This window comes from Salmo trutta, chromosome 35 (assembly GCF_901001165.1).
Source record: "Salmo trutta chromosome 35, fSalTru1.1, whole genome shotgun sequence".
NCBI classification, from domain to species: Eukaryota; Metazoa; Chordata; class Actinopteri; order Salmoniformes; family Salmonidae; genus Salmo; species Salmo trutta.
The window spans coordinates 25534019-25553537 of NC_042991.1; the positions used below are offsets into that span (position 1 = coordinate 25534019).

Consider the following 19519-nt stretch of genomic DNA (forward strand, 5'->3'; position numbering starts at 1 on the left):
TAGGTCAGTCTCCAAGCAGAAAAGTATTGAAATGACCCAAAAGTAGCCTATAGAGCACAGTCGGCTCCAAAAGCATACTATCGCTAACCCAACACACCACCATAAGGTCTCCCTGTATCCCCAAACAGGATGCATGTTTTGGAATATTAGTAGTATGTACAGGCTTTCTTCTTTTTACTCTGTCAATTAGGTTAGTATTGTGGAGAACTACAATGTTGATCCATCCTCAGTTTTCTGCTATCACAGCCATTAAACACTGTTTTAAAGTTACCATTGGCCTCATGGTTTCCTTCCTCCCCCGGCAACTGAGTTAGGAAGGACACCTGTATCTTTGTAGTGACTGGGTGTATTTATACACTATCCAATTAATTTACTGCTGTAATTATGTTGGTAACCAGTTTATAATAGTAATAAGGCACCTCAGGGGTTTGACATATGGCCAATATTTCACGGCTAAGGGCTGTATCAAGGCATTCCACCATGCGTCATGCATAAGAACAGCCCTTAGTCGTGGTATATTGGCCATATACCACAAATCACCGAGGTGCCTTAAACTGGTTACCAACATAATTACAGCAGTAAAAACAAATGTTTTGTTATACTCGTGGTATACGTTCAGATATAGCACGGCTGTCAGACAATCTGCATTCAGGGCTCGACCCACCCAGTTTTTAACAAGGAATACATAGCTTGTGTAAAAACTCAATTATAAACCCAATAGGAGTGCCTTCCAACTACTCTACCGGAATTTACACTTGAAGCAGTCAGCCAGCCAGTCATGTCTTTCATTTTGCTTACCGGAGTGTTACTGCAGCCAGATCAGAAAACCCACAATCATTGTCAATGCTTTTTGCATGTAGGCTACGCTACATCAAGGCCCTATGAGAAGTCAATAGAAAGTAGAATACTGAGTCTATGATGATGAAGAACATGAAGATGACTAGGATGATGATAGTGAATGATAAAGATGGTGCATAGTCTGTAATGCAGTTAACACTCAGCCTGCCTGTCAGAACCTCCAGTAGGCCGCTCCTGCTAATGAGTCAATGGTGCTGGTGTTTTTAATGAAGCAGATCCAAGCAGACAAGACTGCCATCGGAAAGGGAAGGCTACTGTAGAAATTATAATTTGTATTAGGATCCCCATTAACTGACGCCATATTGTCACTCTGCAGCTCTCTGATTATTATTAGTACTTCATCATTTCTTTATTCTCATTCTTTTTCATTCACTTTAGTGAATATTATTTTCTGTGCTATTTTCTTGCTGCAGAGTTTTGTATTCCCTTTCCTGTATGTATAACTAAGCGTTGGAATTTGAATGTTAACTTGACTTCCCTGGGACATTACAGTAACTGAGATAACCTCTCTAGGGTATGTGGGACGAAATCGTCCCACCTACTCAACAGCCAGTTGAATCCCGTGGCGCGTTATTCAAATACCTTAGAAATGCTATTACTTCAATTTCTCAAACATATGACTATTTTACAGCATTTTAAAGACAAGACTCTCGTTAATCTAACCACACTGTCCGATTTTTCAAAAAGGCTTTACAACGAAAGCAAAACATTAGATTATGTCAGCAGAGTACCCAGCCAGAAATAATCAGACACCCATTTTTCAAGCTAGCATATAATGTCACATAAACCCAAACCACAGCTAAATGCAGCACTAACCTTTGATGATCTTCATCAGATGACACTCCTAGGACATTATGTTATACAATACATGCATGTTTTGTTCAATCAAGTTCATATTTATATCAAAAACCAGCTTTTTACATTAGCATGTGACGTTCAGAACTAGCATACCCACCGCAAACTTCTGGTGAATTTACTAAATTACTCACGATAAACGTTCACAAAAAACATAACAATTATTTTAAGAATTATAGATACAGAACTCCTTTATGCAATCGCTATGTCCGATTTTAAAATAGCTTTTCGGCAAAAGCACATTTTGCAATATTCTGAGTAGATAGCCCAGCCATCACGGGCTAGCTAATTTGACACCCACCAAGTTTGGCCCTCACCAAACTCCGATTTACTATTAGAAAAATGTGATTACCTTTGCTGTTCTTCGTCAGAATGCACTCCCAGGACTTCTACTTCAATAACAAATGTTGGTTTGGTTCAAAATAATCCATAGTTATGTTCAAATATCCTCTGTTTTGTTCGTGCGTTCAAGACACTATCCGAAGTGTGACGCGCCCGACGCGTTTCGTGACAAAAAAATTCGAAATATTCCATTACCGTACTTCGAAGCATGTCAACCGCTGTTTAAAATCAATTTTTATGCGATTTTTCTCGTAAAAAAAACGATAATATTCCGACCGGGAAACCCTGTTTACGTTCAAAGACAAAAAAATAAAAACATGGTGTCGCCTCGTGCATGCGCCTCAGTCTCATTGTTCTCTGATCGACCATTATCCAAATGCGCTACTGTTTTTCAGCCAGGGCCTGCAAAGACATCATTCAGCATTTTGCCGCCTTCTGAGAGCCTATGGGAGCCGTAGGAAGTGTCACGTTACAGCAGAGATCCTCAGTTTTCAATAAAGAGAGTGTAGAAGCCCAAGAAATGGTCAGAGAGGGCACTTCCTGTAAGGAATCTTCTCAGGTTTTTGCCTGCCATATGAGTTCTGTTATACTCACAGACACCATTCAAACAGTTTTAGAAACTTTAGGGTGTTTTCTATCCAAAGCCAATAATTATATGCATATTCTAGTTTCTGGGCAGTAGTAATAACCAGATTAAATCGGGTAAGTTTTTTATCCGACGTGCAAATACTGCCCCCTATCCCCAACAGGATAAGAGCCTTTATGAAGCCACTAAGATGCTGTGTTTTCGTTTTACTAATAAGTTGCTTCTGTCTCAGCTACATACAGCTCCTTCCTTAGCAAATTCAGGCTGGGTAGTTGTCCTTGTTTCTGCCCGTTTTCAGGGTCGTATTCATTAGGCACCAAACGGAAGAAAACGGACAGACCGTTTGGTGCCTAATGAATACGACCCTGGAGTGTTGCCGTTGTGAGCCTTGAGGTTTGGGAGACGTAAAATGTTACTGTGGTCCGTCTGAAGCTAACAGCTCCTTTTCTCAGAAACTGTGTGAAAAACAGGAGTGGAGGACATTAGACGAGACCCGTTGGCATGGTGACCTCACTAAAATGTTTATTGAATAGACGCTCATTGCCTGTGGCTTCTAGCTGCCTTATAGATAAGATGACTCTGGGTCTAGCTACCCCAAGAGAACTCAACAATATCTCTATCTCTCTCGCTGTCTTTTCTCTTTTTCTGTCCCTCTTCTCTCTCTCTCTCTCTCTCTCTCTCTCTCTCTCTCTCTCTCTCTCTCTCTATTCAGTTCATCAGTTCATGATTATTCAGACCTGTTCACAGTTGCCATGGCACTGGATTGGCAGCTCATCTCCTTGTCATATCTAGACAATCTATCAAGCGGAAGATAAGAAAGATTGGATTTCATTTGAAAATATCCAAATGCATTGGTATTCACTGTACCATTGAACTGTGGGGAGATATTAGCCCTACTTTGATTTGACATTTCATTAGTAAGTCAGGTTTTGCATCCGTTCCTTCTCAAATTATGGCAACACAAAGCCTTACATTCCAAGATTATTATTAATTTGTTTGTCTGTTTGTCTTTCAGGGTAGGCCAGTGTGATTTCAGTATTTGGCTATTGTGAAAAGAGAAAGAGATCTCCCCTAGGGTGGAGAAGATGAAGACGGGACAGATCGACAAGACCAAGGAGCCCTTTAGTGTCAGGAACAAGCCATTCTTCGACATCCACGCAGCACGAAAGGTAACACACACACACACACACACTGTGCCAGCTCATCCCAAGTCTGAGGTGGTGGTGGTATGACATGCTACAAGTTCCTAATTTGTGATTTTTTTTTTTGTTCACATTTTTTTTAAGGGGTGGGTCAGCTTAATGTTGTGGAAAGATTGTTGCTTCCATCAATGTAATTGTCTGCATTTCCAATCCCCCATATATTTTGGGGGGTAAATATATACATCCATACACATATGCATACATACATATACACATACCTATATAGACAAACATACTTTTTTTTTGAATTTACCTTTATTATTCCCCGCAAACCCTACCACCCTTCCCCCAATTGCAGTAAACTAATAAACAATAACACTTAGGCTTCTACCTTCAGTTTATACATATTATACACATTTTACAGACACAATCTATTTTACAATAGTTATATTTTGTTTGTTTTTAGTCCTTCCTCTATTTCTGATGTCCATCCAGTTTGATTTATATTTGTAACTTTGCTATTTCAAAAGTTCTGAACCTATATACATTTTACAGGCCCCATATGTTTTACATTGGTTATCTTGTTATTAGTCCCACCCTTCAGCTCCGTTCAACCCCTCCCATCTATCTCTTAACACCATCCATTTTGGATTTCTATTTGCCATATATTTTTCAACTGTGCTGTGATGCTTTTTATACACTGCTCAAAAAAATAAAGGGAACACTAAAATAACACATCCTAGATCTGAATGAATGAAATAATCTTATTAAATACTTTTTTCTTTACATAGTTGAATGTGCTGACAACAAAATCACACACAAATAATCAATGGAAATCCAATTTATCAACCCATGGAGGTCTGGATTTGGAGTCACACTCAAAATTAAAGTGGAAAACCAAACTACAGGCTGATCCAACTTTGATGTAATGTCCTTAAAACAAGTCAAAATGAGGCTCAGTAGTGTGTGTGGCCTTCACGTGCCTGTATGACCTCCCTACAACGCCTGGGCATGCTCCTGATAAGGTGGCGGATGGTCTCCTGAGGGATCTACTCCCAGACCTGGACTAAAGCATCCGCCAACTCCTGGACAGTCTGTGGTGCAACGTGGCCTTGGTGGATGGAGCGAGACATGATGTCCCAGATGTGCTCAATTGGATTCAGGTCTGGGGAACGGGCGGGCCAATCCATAGCATCAATGCCTTCCTCTTGCAGGAACTGCTGACACACTCCAGCCACATGAGGTCTAGCATTGTCTTGCATTAGGAGGAACCCAGGGCCAACCGCACCAGCATATGGTCTCACAAGGGGTCTGAGGATCTCATCTCGGTACCTAATGGCAGTCGGGCTACCTCTGGCGAGCACATGGAGGGCTGTGCGGCCCCCCAAAGAAATGCCACCCCACACCATGACTGACCCACCGCCAAACCGGTCATGCTGGAGGATGTTGCAGGCAGCAGAACGTTCTCCACGGCGTCTCCAGACTCTGTCACGTCTGTCACATGTGCTCAGTGTGAACCTGCTTTCATCTGTGAAGAGCACAGGGCCCCAGTGGCGAATTTGCCAATCTTGGTGTTCTCTGGCAAACGCCAAATGTCCTGCAAGGTGTTGGGCTGTAAGCACAACCCCCACCTGTGGACGTCGAGCCCTCATACCACCCTCATGGAGTCTGTTTCTGACCGTTTGAGCAGACACATGCACATTTGTGGCCTGCTGGAGGTCAATTTGCAGGGCTCTGGCAGTGCTCCTCCTGCTCCTCCTTGCACAAAGGCGGAGGTAGCGGTCCTGCTGCTGGGTTGTTGCCCTCCTACGGCCTCCTCCACGTCTCCTGATGTACTGGCCTGTCTCCTGGTAGCGCCTCCATGCTCTGGACACTACGCTGGCAGACACAGCAAACCTTCTTGCCACAGCTCGCATTGATGTGCCATCCTGGATGAGCTGCACTACCTGAGCCACTTGTGTGGGTTGTAGACTCCGTCTCATGCTACCACTAGAGTGAAAGCACCGCCAGCATTCAAAAGTGACCAAAACATCAGCCAGGAAGCATAGGAACTGAGAAGTGGTCTGTGGTCACCACCTGCTGAACCACTCCTTTATTGGGGGTGTCTTGCTAATTGCCTATAATTTCCACCTGTTGTCTATTCCATTTGCACAACAGCATGTGAAATTTTATTGTCAATCAGTGTTGCTTCCTAAGTGGACAGTTTGATTTCACAGAAGTGTGATTGACTTGGAGTTACATTGTGTTGTTTAAGTGTTCCCTTTATTTTATTGAGCAGTGTATATTTTTTTATTTCACCTTTATTTAACCAGGTAGGCAAGTTGAGAATAAGTTCTCATTTACAACTGCGACCTGGCCAAGATAAAGCAAAGCAGTTCGACACATATAACAACAGAGTTACACATGGAGTAAAACAAACATACAGTCAATAATACAGTAGAAAAATAAGTCTATATACAATGTGAGCAAATGAGGTGAGATAAGGGAGGTAAAGGCAATAAATAGGCCATCGTGGCGATGTAAATACAATATAGCAATTAAGACACTGGAATGGTAGATTTGACAGTAGATGTGTGTGCAAAGTAGAAATACTGGGGTGCAAAGGAGCAAAATAAATAAATACAGTAGGGGAAGACGTAGTTGTTTGGGCTATTTATAGATGGGCTATGTACAGGTGCAGTGATCTGTGAGCTGCTCTGACAGCTGGTGCTTAACCTGTTGGGGATAGGGGGCAGTATTTGCACGGCTGGATAAAAAACGTACCCGATTTAATCTGGTTACTACTCCTGCCCAGAAACTAGAATATGCATATAATTATTAGCTTTGGATAGAAAACACCCTAAAGTTTCTAAAACTGTTTGAATGGTGTCTGTGAGTATAACAGAACTCATGGCAGGCAAAAACCTGAGAAGATTCCAAACAGGAAGTGCCCTCTCTGACCATTCCTTGGCCTTCTTGCCTCTGTTTATTGAACATTTAGGATCTTTGCTGTAACGTGACACTTCCTACGGCTCCCATAGGCTCTCAGAACCCGGGAAAAAGCTGAATGACGTAATTCAAGGCCCAGGCTGAAACACACTAGCGCGTTTGGCAAGTGCTCTATCAGAGGGCCATCAGACTGAGGCTCGTGCATGAGGGTTTAGCATGCTTTTACTTTCACTCTCTTTGTAATAAAAAACGATTTCCCAGTCGGAATATTATCGCTTTTTTACGAGAAAAATGGTATAAAAATTGATTTTAAACAGCGGTTGACATGCTTCGAAGTACGGTAATGGAATATTTAGACATTTTTTGTCACGAAATGCGTCGTGCTCGTAACCCTTATTTACCCTTTCGGATAGTGTCTTGAACGCACGAACAAAACGCCGCTATTTGGATATAACAATGGATTATTTGAGACCAAACCAACATTTGTTATTGAAGTAGAAGTCCTGGGAGTGCATTCTGACGAAGACAGCAAAGGTAATAACATTTTTCTTATAGTAAATCTGACTTTGGTGAATGCTAAACTTGCTGGGTGTCTAAATAGCTAGCCCTGTGATGCCGGGCTATCTACTTAGAATATTGCAAAATGTGTTTTCACCGAAAAGCTATTTTAAAATCGGACATATCGAGTGCATAGAGGAGTTCTGTATCTATAATTCTTAAAATAATTGTTATGTTTTTTGTGAACGTTTATCGTGAGTAATTTAGTAAATTCACCGGAAGTGTTCGGTGGGAATGCTAGTCACATGCTAGTCACCTGCTAATGTAAAAAGCTGTTTTTTTTATATAAATATGAACTTGATTGAACAGACACGCATGTATTGTATAACATAATGTCCTAAGATTGTCATCTGATGAAGATCATCAAAGGTTAGTGCTGCATTTAGCTGTGGTTTGGGTTTATGTGACATTATATGCTAGCTTGAAAAATGGGTGTCTGATTATTTCTGGCTGGGTACTCTGCTGACATAATCTAATGTTTTGTTTTCATTGTAAAGCCTTTTTGAAATCGGACAGTGTGGTTAGATTAACGAGAGTCTTGTCTTTAAAATGCTGTAAAATAGTCATATGTTTGAGAAATTGAAGTAATAGCATTTCTAAGGTATTTGAATAACGCGCCACGGGATTCAACTGGCTGTTGAGTAGAGAGAGGTTAAAGCCTCTGGTTAGCCCAGAGAGGTTAAAGCTAGTGAGGGAGATGAGTGTTTCCAGTTTCAGAGATTTTTGTAGTTTGTTCCAGTCATTGGCAGCAGAGAACTGGAAGGAGAGGCGGCCAAAGGAGGAATTGGCTTTGGGAGTGACAAGTGAGATATACCTGCTGGAACGCGTGCTACGGGTGGGTGCAGCTATGGTGACCAGCGAGCAGAGATAAGGCGGGACTTTACCTAGCAGGGTCTTGTAGATGACCTGGAGCCAGTGGGTTTGGCGACGAGTATGAAGCGAGGGCCAGCCAACGAGAGCGTACAGGTCGCAGTGGTGGGTAGTATATGGGGCTTTGGTGACAAAACGGATGGCAATGTGATAGACTGCATCCAATTTGTTGAGTAGGGTGTTGGAGGCTATTTTGTAAATGGCATCGCCAAAGTCGAGGATCGGTAAGATCATACCCTTTTACGAGGGTATGTTTGGCAGCATGAGTGAAGGATGCTTTGTTGCGAAATAGGAAGCCAATTCTAGATTTAACTTTGGATTGGAGATGTTTTATGTGAGTCTGGAAGGAGAGTTTAGTCTAACCAGACACCTAGTTATTTGTAGTTGTCTACATATTCTAAGTCAGAACTGTCCAGAGTAGTGATGCTGGACGGGCGGGCAGGTGCAGGCAGCGATCGGTTGAAGAGCATGCATTTAGTTTTACTTGTATTTAAGAGCAGTTGTAGGCCACGGAAGGAGAGTTGTATGGCATTGAAGCTCGTCTGGAGGGTTGTTAACAGTGTCCAAAGATGGGCCAGAAGTATACAGAATGGTGTCGTCTGTGTAGAGGTGGATCAGAGACTCACCAGCAGCAAGAGCGACATCATTGATATATACAGAGAAGAGAGTCGGCCCAAGAATTAAACCCTGTGGCACCCCCATAGAGACTGCCAGAGGCCCGGACAACAGGCCCTCAGATTTGACACATTGAACTCTGTCGGAGAAGTAGTTGGTGAACCAGTCGAGGCAATCATTTGAGAAACCAAGGCTGTTGAGTCTGCCGATGAGGATGTGGTGATTGACAGAGTCGAAAGCCTTCGCCAGGTCAATGAATAGGGCTGCAAAGTACTGTTTCTTATCGATGGTGATTAAGATATCGTTTAGGACCTTGAGCGTGGCTGAGGTGCACCCATGACCAGCTCTGAAACCAGATTGCGTAGCGGAGAAGGTACAGTGGGATTCGAAATGGTCGGTGATCTGTTTGTTAACTTGGCTTTCGAAGACCTTCGAAAGGCAGTGTAGGATAGATATAGGTCTGTAGCAGTTTGGGTCAAGAGTATCCCCCCCTTGGAAGAGGGGGATGACCGCAGCTGCTATTCTCATAGCTTCTACGGATTGTAAATTAAAAATAAACATTTTTGCTAAAATAATTATTATATTATTAATTGATTGACTATGGTTTTTCAAATCACCCAGTATTGCTATCGGCAGCGTTAGTTCTAGGCAAATGTTGCAATTCTTCAGCCATTCCTGGACCTGTGACCAAAAACGAGCTACATATGGACAATACCAAAATAAATTATCTAATGACTCTGCTTCCTCACAGCAAAATCTGCAGAGCCTAATTCGTGACTTAGTGACTCATCTAAGGTCTAATCGAAACAACAGGATAGATAAACTTCTGATGACATTTTAGTCTCCGATTTTTTTTTCTCACTTTGAAACAAATCTGTATTATTAATTTTGAAGTATTAATCCACTTTCATAAAGTGATGATGGGTACATTTTTTTTTTTTTTTACCTTTTATTTAACTAGGCAAGTTAAGAACAAGTTCTTATTTTCAATGACGTCCTAGGAACACTGGGTTAACTGCCTTGTTCAGGGGCAGAATGACAGATATTTACCTTGTCAGCTCGGGGATTCGATCTTGGGGATTCGATCTTGCAACCTTTCGGTTACTAGTCCAATGCTCTAACCACTAGGCTACTATTGTATTTGCTTCCTACGCTGTTCTACTAATTCCAGTTTCCATTGCTTGTTGTGCTTTTAGTTACTGTAGTTTGACTGCCTTCGTACCAAAAGGCTTTGTAGATGCCTCTTATCACCATTAAAAGAAAAAGTGGAATTATCAAAGCTTTGATTTGAAAATCAATCCCTTTAATCAGTAAGAATATTTATGGTACTCTAAATAATCAACAAAAAGAAACTGTGGAAATGGCAGATGTTTCTTTGGGAGTGTATTCCTGTAAAGTTCACTCAATCTGATTGGTTATTCACAGATCACAAGTATAATATCTAAAAAAAACTTTTTACTACTAGTTCTATAAATGAACAGATTGATAACTAGATTTCTCTAGAAAATCAAATAATGACTAGATTCTTATCAGATTATACTAGTAAATCTAGTCATATTTCTTATCAGATTATACTAGTAAATCTAGTAATATTGAGCAGCCACATCTATATTTGTGTTTGTTAGAATGCTGCTCATGTACTACCGTTTTCTGAAAAGGCCAAGGACAAGTGTTTTTATTCTCCAAAAGCTATTAAACCTCCCATTCAAGGCCCTGCAACCTCTGCCCTGTAATGTCTCCGCTGAAGGGTAGGGTGCAATTAACTAGATATGCACCGCGCTGGATCAGTGAGAAACTAGCTCTGTATGTTCACATTAAATGCCTGATAACAGAATAGAGGAGAGTGAAGGTTTCTAGCAGTTCTGTCAGTCTTCACATTTCTCCCACCACTGTTCATTTGTCTTGGCTGGTCATGGCAGGAGCAGGGAACAGCCCCACTCCCAGCTACTATCACTGTTCTCTTTGTGCTGAAGCCTGTTTTTGTCCTGTATGAAATGTTAGCCGTGAATGACTGGGTTACCTCCCCTGGTAAACCCTGTTTCGACTTCCAACCAGTACTATCTGAGGCCTTTATGACAGATCATAGATCGCCCAGTCTCTTGTTAGAGGGATGTCGATGTCTATCTATATTTGTAAACAACAGCTGGTGCACGAAATCTAATGAAGTCTTGGGGTTTTGCTCGTCTGAGGTAGAGTATCTCATGATAAGCTGTAGACCACACTATTTACTAAGAGAGTTTTCATGTATATTCTTCGTAGCTGCCTATTTACCACCACAAACTGATGCTGGCACTAAGACCACACTCAATGAGCTGTATATGGCCATAAGCAAACAGGAAAACACTCATCCAGAGGCGGTGCTCCTAATGGCCGGGGACTTTAATGCAGGGAAACTTTAATCTGTTTTACCTCCTTTCTACCAGCATGTTAAATGTGCAACCAGAGGGGGAAAAAACTCTTACACCACCTTTACTCCACACACAGATCTGTGTACAAAGCTCTCCCTTGCCCTCCATTTGGCGACTCTGACCATAATTATATCCTCCTGATTCCTGCTTACAAGCAAAAAGCAAAGCAGGAAGCTCCAGTGACTTGTTCAATAAAAAAGTGGTCAGATGAAGCGGATGCTAAGCTACAGGACTGTTTTGCTCCCACAGACTGGAATACGGGATTCTTCCGATGGCATTGAGGAGTACACCACATCAGTCACTGGCTTTGTCAATAAGTGCATCGATGAGGTCGTCCCCAGAGTGACCGTACGTACATACCCCAACCAGAAGCCATTGATTACAGGCAACATTCGCACTGAGCTAAAGGGTAGAGCTGCTGCTTTCAAGGAACGGGACTCTAACCCGGAAGCTTATAAGAAATCCCGCTATGACCTCCAATGAACCATCAAACAAGCAAAGGGTCAATACAGGACTAAGATTGAATCGTACTCCACCGGCTCTGACGCTCGTCGGATGTGGCAGGGCTTGCAAACTACTACAGACTACAAAGGGAAGCACAGCCGCGAGCTGCCCAGTGACACAAACCTACCAGACGAGCTAAATTTCTTCTATGCTCGCTTCGAGGCAATCAACACTGAAACATGCATGAGAGCATTAGTTGTTCCGGACGACTCTGTGATCACGCTTTCTGTAGCCAATGTGAGTAAGACCTTTAAACAGGTCAACATTCACAAGGCCGCAGGGCCAGACAGATTACCAGGACGTGTACTCCTAGCATGCGCTGACCAACTGGCAAGTGTCTTCACTGACATTTTCAACCTGTGCCCAAAAACACTAAGGTGACCTGCCTAAATGAATACTGACCCGTAGCACTCACGTCTGTAGCCGTTAAGTGCTTTGAAAGGCTGGTCATGGCTCACATCAACACCATTATCCCAGAAACCCTAGACCCACTCCAATTTCCATACCGCCCCAACAGATTCACAGATGACGCAATCTCTAATGCACTCCACACTGCCCATTCCCACCTGGACAAAAGGAACACTTATGTGAGAATGCTATTCATTGACTACAGCTCAATGTTCAACACCATAGTGCCCTCAAAGCTCATCACTAAGCTAAGGACCCTGGAACAAAACACCTCCCTCTGCAATTGGATCCTGGACTTCCTGATGGGCCGCCCCCAAGTGGTAAGTGTAGGTAACAACACATCCGACACACTGATCTTCAACACGGGGGCCCCTCGGGTGCATGCTCAGTCCCCTCCTGTACTCCCTGTTCACTCATGCCTGCATGACCAGGCACGACTCCAACACCATCATTAATTTTGCCGATGACAACAGTGGTAGGCCTGATCACCAACAACGATGAGACAGCCTATATGGAAGAGGTCAAAGACCTGCCCGTGTGGTGCCAGGATAACAACCTCTCCCTCAATGTGGTCTTGACAAAGGAGATGATTGTGGACTACAGGAAAAGGAGGACCAAGCACGCCCCCCTTCTCATCGACTGGGCTGTAGTGGAGCAGGTTGAGAGCTTCAAGTTCCTTGGTGTACACTTCACCAACGGACTATCATGGTCCAAACATACCAAGTCAGTTGTGAAAATGGCACAACAAAGCCTATTCTGCCTCAGGAGGCTGAAAAGATTTGGCATGGGTCCTCAGATCCTGAAAAGGTTCTACAGCTGCACCATCGAGAGCATCCTGACTGGTTGCATCACTGCCTGGTATGGCAACTGCTCGGCCTCCGACCGCAAGGCACTACAGAGGGTAGTGATCACGGCCCAGTACATCACTGGGGCCAAGCTTCCTGCCATCCAGGACCTCAACCAGGCGGTGTCAGAGGAAGGCCCTAAAAATGATCAAAGACACCAGCCACCCTAGTCATAGACTGTTCTCTCTGTTACCGCACGGCAAGCGGCACTGGAGCGCCAAGTCTAGGTCCAAATGGCTTCTTAACAGCTTCTACCCCCCAAGCCATAAGACTCCTGAACAGCTAATCAAAGAGCTACCCAGACAATTTGCATTGCCCCTCCTTCCCCCCCCCCCTGCTTTTACACTGCTGCTACTCTGTTTATTATCTATGAATAGTCACTTTAACTCTTCCAACATGTACATATTACCTCAACTAACTGGTGCCCCCCTGCACATGACTCTGTACCGGTACCCCCTGTATATAGCCTCGCTAGTGTTATATTACTGCTGCTCTTTAATTATTTGTTACTTACATTTTTTTATTTTTACACTTTATTTTTCTTAACTGAATTGTTGGTTTAGGGCTTGTAAGTAAGCATTTCACTGTAAGGTCTACACCTGTTGTATTCGGCGCATGTGATTAATAACATTTGATTGGAATTATGCCTGCCTCACTCACTGTCTTGGTTCAGCTGCTGAGGCCATCTGCTCCAGAGCCTCTGCATACAGCCATATCTCTGTTTGAGCCAACATGAAACGGGGGGGGAATTGGAATCTGGTTTATTCATTCACAGAGGCGCAGCTCTCCACTTCATGGCATGTTTGCCGGAAATTCCTTCAATGATATTTCAATGAGAGGCCAAAGCTGTGTGATGGCTTTTGTCTATTGCTGTGCGGCTGGATTGTGTCCCGACTCCCTCATGTTTCCAGCTCTGCTCATTTAATGTGCAATTTTCCCTTTAAATGGGAGTATATTGGACTATCTATTTTATTTTGTTTGGGAAATAGTTTTGCATTAACCGCAATAGCCTGTGTTTTGTTAGAATACAAAGGACTTATCGAGTCACTCTGTTTTATTTGAGCATTTTGCAGTGAAGTGGATGGGACTGGAAAATGGACTCCTAGGAGGCAAAAAAGCATTTGCTGAGTGGAAGATGAGGTTTTAGATTAGATTTGCCTTGGCTCTGGTCTAAGTTAAGGGCCCATTAGCAGACTGGAGTATGAGAGAGGGTTCAGTTGGAGGCGATGGAGAGCCCTCTGGTCATTTCAAATGGCTGACGGTAGATGAGGAAAAGATCTGGACTTAATGAAGAGTGACACTGAATGCTCTTTCACACCAGCTAGATGTGGTCACTCACTGGTTTTAATTGAGCTGTGTGCTGAGGCCCCTAATAACCCCCACCCACATATGCATACACACTTGCGCACACAAATTGGTGCAGTTGTCATTGAACTTTGTTAGCCACCATCTTACTTCATTTACTTAGCAGGTATTCAACAATATTATAGCCTGTTTGATTGGATTTGTCTGAAATTGATTTGCCCAAAGCGGGAAACCATTGTCTGGTATGTGGTTGGAGTTCGAGGTTCTTATGTGTAAATTCTAGACTGTCATTTTTTTCCAAAAAGGGCCAAAGTTCAGATTACTCATAACAGCTCTTGGACTATTGAATTTATTGAGGAAATGTTGTTCTACGGAGATGCCCTTTTTAGTTGAGAAGTCCTCCTGAATTAGCCTGGCTGACGGGACCTAAGTGACTCAGCGCACAGAGAGCCGTGACACACTGGTCTGGGAAGGAGGCAGTTTGTTAATGCAATATTCACTCAGATATTGGGCAACGGTTTTGATTGGTTCTCTCTAGGAATGTAACGATTCACCGATACGCATCGGTCCCCTATTCAAATGTTTAAAAGATACAGGTGCATCAATACGCGGACCACAAACCGATCCAAATGTAGCATGCGTTGGTCAGAAAAGGTATTCAAACATTATGAATCGCTGGTTCACAATTCTGTTTTTCTTGCTCATATTACATTCTACCTTCTGAAAATGCCTAATATTTTATGACAACTGAAGCGTCCTCTCCTTCAGTGTCGATCTGCATGTAACTGTGTTGACAGTCATTGATCTGCAAGTCATTTTGCATGCCGAACAACCCAGGCAATATCAGTAGCCTAGTCAAACTGCCCAGCTTTGCGTACGGCACCTTCAGCATTCAAATGCTAAAATGGCTTGCGCGATATTAGGTTGTCACTCAACTAATAAAGCCTATGTAATTTTCTAGCTTATTGTTATCTGTGCGTTGTTGTGTTTTACCGGAATAAAAGTGAGCTACCGGAGACAACTCTCATCTGGCTATACCTGCTGTATACCTGCTGTATACCTGCTGTATACCTGCTGTATACCTGCTGTATACCTGCTGTATACCTGCTGTATACCTGCTGTATACTAGCTGTATACCTGCTGTATACCTGCTGTATACCTGCTGTATACCTGCTGTATACCTGCTGAACGGGGCTTACAATAGATTTTTATTTTGATCAGGTTCACCATCAGCAATAGTTTTGGTAGTTTTGCGTTAAACACTCAGTGTATATGGTAATGGTTAGATATGCAGGGTAAAGTTGATAATTTCATAATGAGGACAGCAATCACTGTTACGAGGCGCACTGCATTGCCGACGCGAGAGGAGAAGAAAAGATCGCTCCATTTAAAAATGTCCAAATGGTCAAAACCTTTCGATATTGAGATTGGGGGAGAAATCTAAAGTTGTGCTATATATTCATTGGCTATGTCATAGCTAATTTGTAAATGGTAAATATTGATGCATTACTAGCTCAAACACAAAAATGACAAGTTAATTAGTGGGTGATGGTGATTTCAGAACCAAAGTGGGGGGGGACAAAAAACACAAGCTAAATTGTCCCCCCCCTAATCTTATAGGTGGTAGATGTCTAGTCTCTTTTATGACCCTAATCAGATAGTGGTAGTGGGGTGGTAGATGCCTAGTCTCAAACCGAATCGTTTCAAATGAGAACATATAGTTCCTGTATCATATCGGAGCCCATGTGTCTACTATAGATACGTATCGAATCTGTGGCTGAATGTAATGTACCCAGATTTAATGAAGTGATTGGTAATCTTTCCATGCCTTTCCACACCTCAACACTGCCACCAATTAGTTCAATACACTGTTTAATTTGATCATTAAAGCAGTGTGATCAGTATCAGCAAACCTTGACCTTTAACCCCTTCAATAACACTAGCTTAATGCTACCTAAGTGGAATGGTTCTTCAAAACTGCAGTGTTTCTTATGGCCGGCATCGAGAAACGACTTTCAAGCGAAAGCAAGGGAACAGATGGATTTCTTCCTGCCAGCGAGCCATTCTCATCTTGGAAATGGGATACCTGTTTATCTGCAATTGAATTTTCTTAGGGACCTAAAATGTGGGCCTAGTTCATTTTCCTACCTTATGAGATTAGTTTATTTTCGCCGAATGCAGACTTATGGTGGAGGACAAGAATAAAGCTTAGGTGATATATTGACTGCTGGGAGAATTGGACTTTAAAAGAGAGTTAACTGGGGGACGACTGAAGAATGCAATTTCTATCTCTGGGGGCGTACTCCAAAGCACTCATTTGTTTTCTGTGAGGAGCTATGAGTCACAAACTGCAGTCATGTATCTGTGTTGCACCATGAAAGAGCCACTTTCACACTTCTAATGCAGCACTATGGAATTACCTCAACTCTTTTGTGAGGACCTTGTACTGACTGTGTTAGTGATTGGGGTTCAGTTTAAACTCCCATCCCTCCTTGTCAGTTCAATGCCTTATCTCAACACAACAGATACATCATTTGTACCTGGGCTTGGTAGCTGTTCTGGGCCCGGGCTAGTGTTGCTGACTGTCAAAGGGAATTCAAAAAGGCAGACTAAAGGAGAGTAAACCGGTCTTAACTGTGTGATTCCTTAGCTGAGCAATCGCTGGCTGTCTATCAGTCTACATGCTGCCTCCTATCCTTGCTAGGCAGCCTCACAGACCTGCTACCGCCCGCCTAGCATTGCCCGCCTAGCACCGCCCCCTTGCTCGTCTGCCCTCCAGCAGCTCAAGGTGAATGTGGTGGGGACTGGGGAGGGAGACGCAGTCTGTGTTTTGTGTGTGTTACTGCATCATGCATGTGAATGCATGTCAATGGAAAGTGTTCTGTCCTTCCCTTATCTAGGTATGCCTATGTTAAACAATTCCAAGATCTTGTCCAGAGTGCCATTTTTGAATCAGAAGTTTTAGTAAATGTTTTGCTTTTGTGTGCATGTTAACAATACAAAGGTATTGTCCAGATTGCCATCTTTGAATCAGAAGATTTTGACAATGTTCAGTGTGCCATTTTGTAAACTCCATCATTACAGAAGTAATTTGCGTTGTAATGAAATTATATTTAGCCTAATTACAAATGTTGAGTTGCAGATGAAACCCCTGCTTCCCCTTATCGATATTCAATTCATTGCAAACCATAGAAGCGTGTAATCATTGATTCGCTTGCAGCAAACTCTTAAAGCAAATCCAGTTTTTCAGGTCTGTTTTCCTCTACAGTCTTGCACAAACTTCTCCTATCTGATAACTAGAAGGCCACACACAACACAACCAATAGAACATACAGAGAATGTTGTGTTGACACTGCCTTAGAACAGGGGTCTTCAACCTTTTCTTGCCCAGGGACCTCCTCCCAGGCAAACCGGAACCTAGGGACCCCATCATACATTAACAAAAACATAATTCACTTTTTCTCATCAGGTGAATGATAATGGCAAGGAGAAGTAATCAACATTTTAAAATGAATAGATTTGGTATATAGTTTTTCATTATTTTGACCTCACCAGCCACATTCTAATTGGAAGAGGAAGTGTAAACTCTAACATAGCCTATTAGCTAGACGGGTAACTCCAAACACATTTTTGCTAAGAGCAGCTGTTTAGCTGGTTAACCCTTTACACTCATGGGAATTGGCCTATATGGAAAGGGCTAAATTGAAATGTTTCTTACAGAAGAAATATTAAAAGCATATGCATGGTAGCAGTTGACAGGGAACAGTTTGGCGATTATGGGACAATTATTAGACCAAAGTTGAGGACACAACAGTTCACAAGACTGAATCCAAACATTACACTCTTGATTTGATGTGCATTTTACATTTATTGTACTTTTCGCTGCATTTGTTAATAACGAAATCTGAAAATACTCCGGATACATTTGGTAACGTATAAGAATATTAGTGGAAAATGTAGGGTGCGACATAAGACAAAAAAATGACACTGGTTTGAGTGAGAGACCTAACTGGTATCTCCAAGTGGCCACACACCTCTCCAAAGTGTGCACGGTTCCTAAGTAATTTCAATGTCATTTTATGACTCATAAGTATTTTTTGAGCTCTCCTATCTGTACCGTTGAGGAACTAGAGCAAGCACACTTGTAGTTGTTTTGTTTGGAGCACAACCCTGCATCCCAATCATCACACAGTTACTGTTTACGCAATCCAAAAACGGTCTATTATAAATCAATCTGGGTCCAGTGGGCATAATTTCAAAGCTTGTTCTTTTGCCAATATGACTAGCTAAGTTATAAAGTGTTAGGCTTTCACAGGGCAATTCAGAGAAACAGATCATCATGTTGGTGGCATAGAAAGGACTCATAAGTGGATTCAGGTCAGGCAAATTTTTTTCACAATAAATAAACAGGCTCATTTTGTTCAGAACAACCCAGGAAATGACGACATGTCAACTGGTAACTGTACGTCAAACATGGTGATCGTAAACATTGACACTGTATATGCCATGACTTTTATGATATATAAGCGTGAAGTGCACTAATTGACTTACAGGTGTTTGGCTTGCTTGTATGACATCAAAGCGATATTTATTATATTCTCCTCTTTTCTGCTGGAGGTATGTAATTCAAAATGTGGTTATTGTGTTGCTAGCAACATTCATAGTTACGGGAATTAGTTAGTTACGGGAATAAAAAGCTTTCTTCAAGGCTCATGTTGGGGGGGAGGGGAGTTGACCTAAAATCAAAAATTTCTCAAGTGATTCCATACATTGTAACTGGTTAAGTGGAGTTTGCCTTCTCCTCTCTTTCCCTACAGTCTACAACTGGAAAGCTGCAAAAACGGGTCATGTGACGTGTCTGTGCTGTTAGCTCTGCTCCGTTGTCAGTCAAAGAGCGATTGAGAAATCTACAAATTAGGACAAATTATTTATTTAAAGCGTACGGCTGCATTAGCTATTTTTGATCAAAAGTACTATCGGTTTTGAGTCAGATGTGTACTTTTCCACCTAAAACAATTGAGATTATTTTGTGGCGACTGCATCAACAGTGTAAATGGGTAACAACTGCGTACGTGCAGTCTCGTGGGGGAATCCCTTTATGTAAAAACTGAACGTAAAGCCCTTATTCACAAAGGCAAAAAAATAATAATACGGTGGAGAAGTGAGGACAGAAGCCTAGCATCACAGATTAGTTATACGAAGTAAACAACAATTTACAAACATGTCTGACGACGAAGTACTCGTTAGTGATGAAGAAAACTACTGGAGGGACGCCAATGTTTATAATCTGAGATT

General features: G+C 42.3%; 1 long non-coding RNA gene across 1 annotated transcript in view; it reads left to right on the forward strand.

Annotated features, from left to right (window-relative positions):
- The first annotated feature begins 3468 nt into the window (after nt 1–3468).
- Nucleotides 3469–19519, forward strand: part of LOC115174927 (uncharacterized) — a 96687-nt gene continuing 80636 nt past the window's right edge. Inside the window, exons 1-2 of the long non-coding RNA XR_003871886.1 lie at nt 3469–3558; nt 3657–3810. This is a non-coding gene — a long non-coding RNA (uncharacterized LOC115174927). The remainder of the gene's footprint in view (nt 3559–3656; nt 3811–19519) is intronic.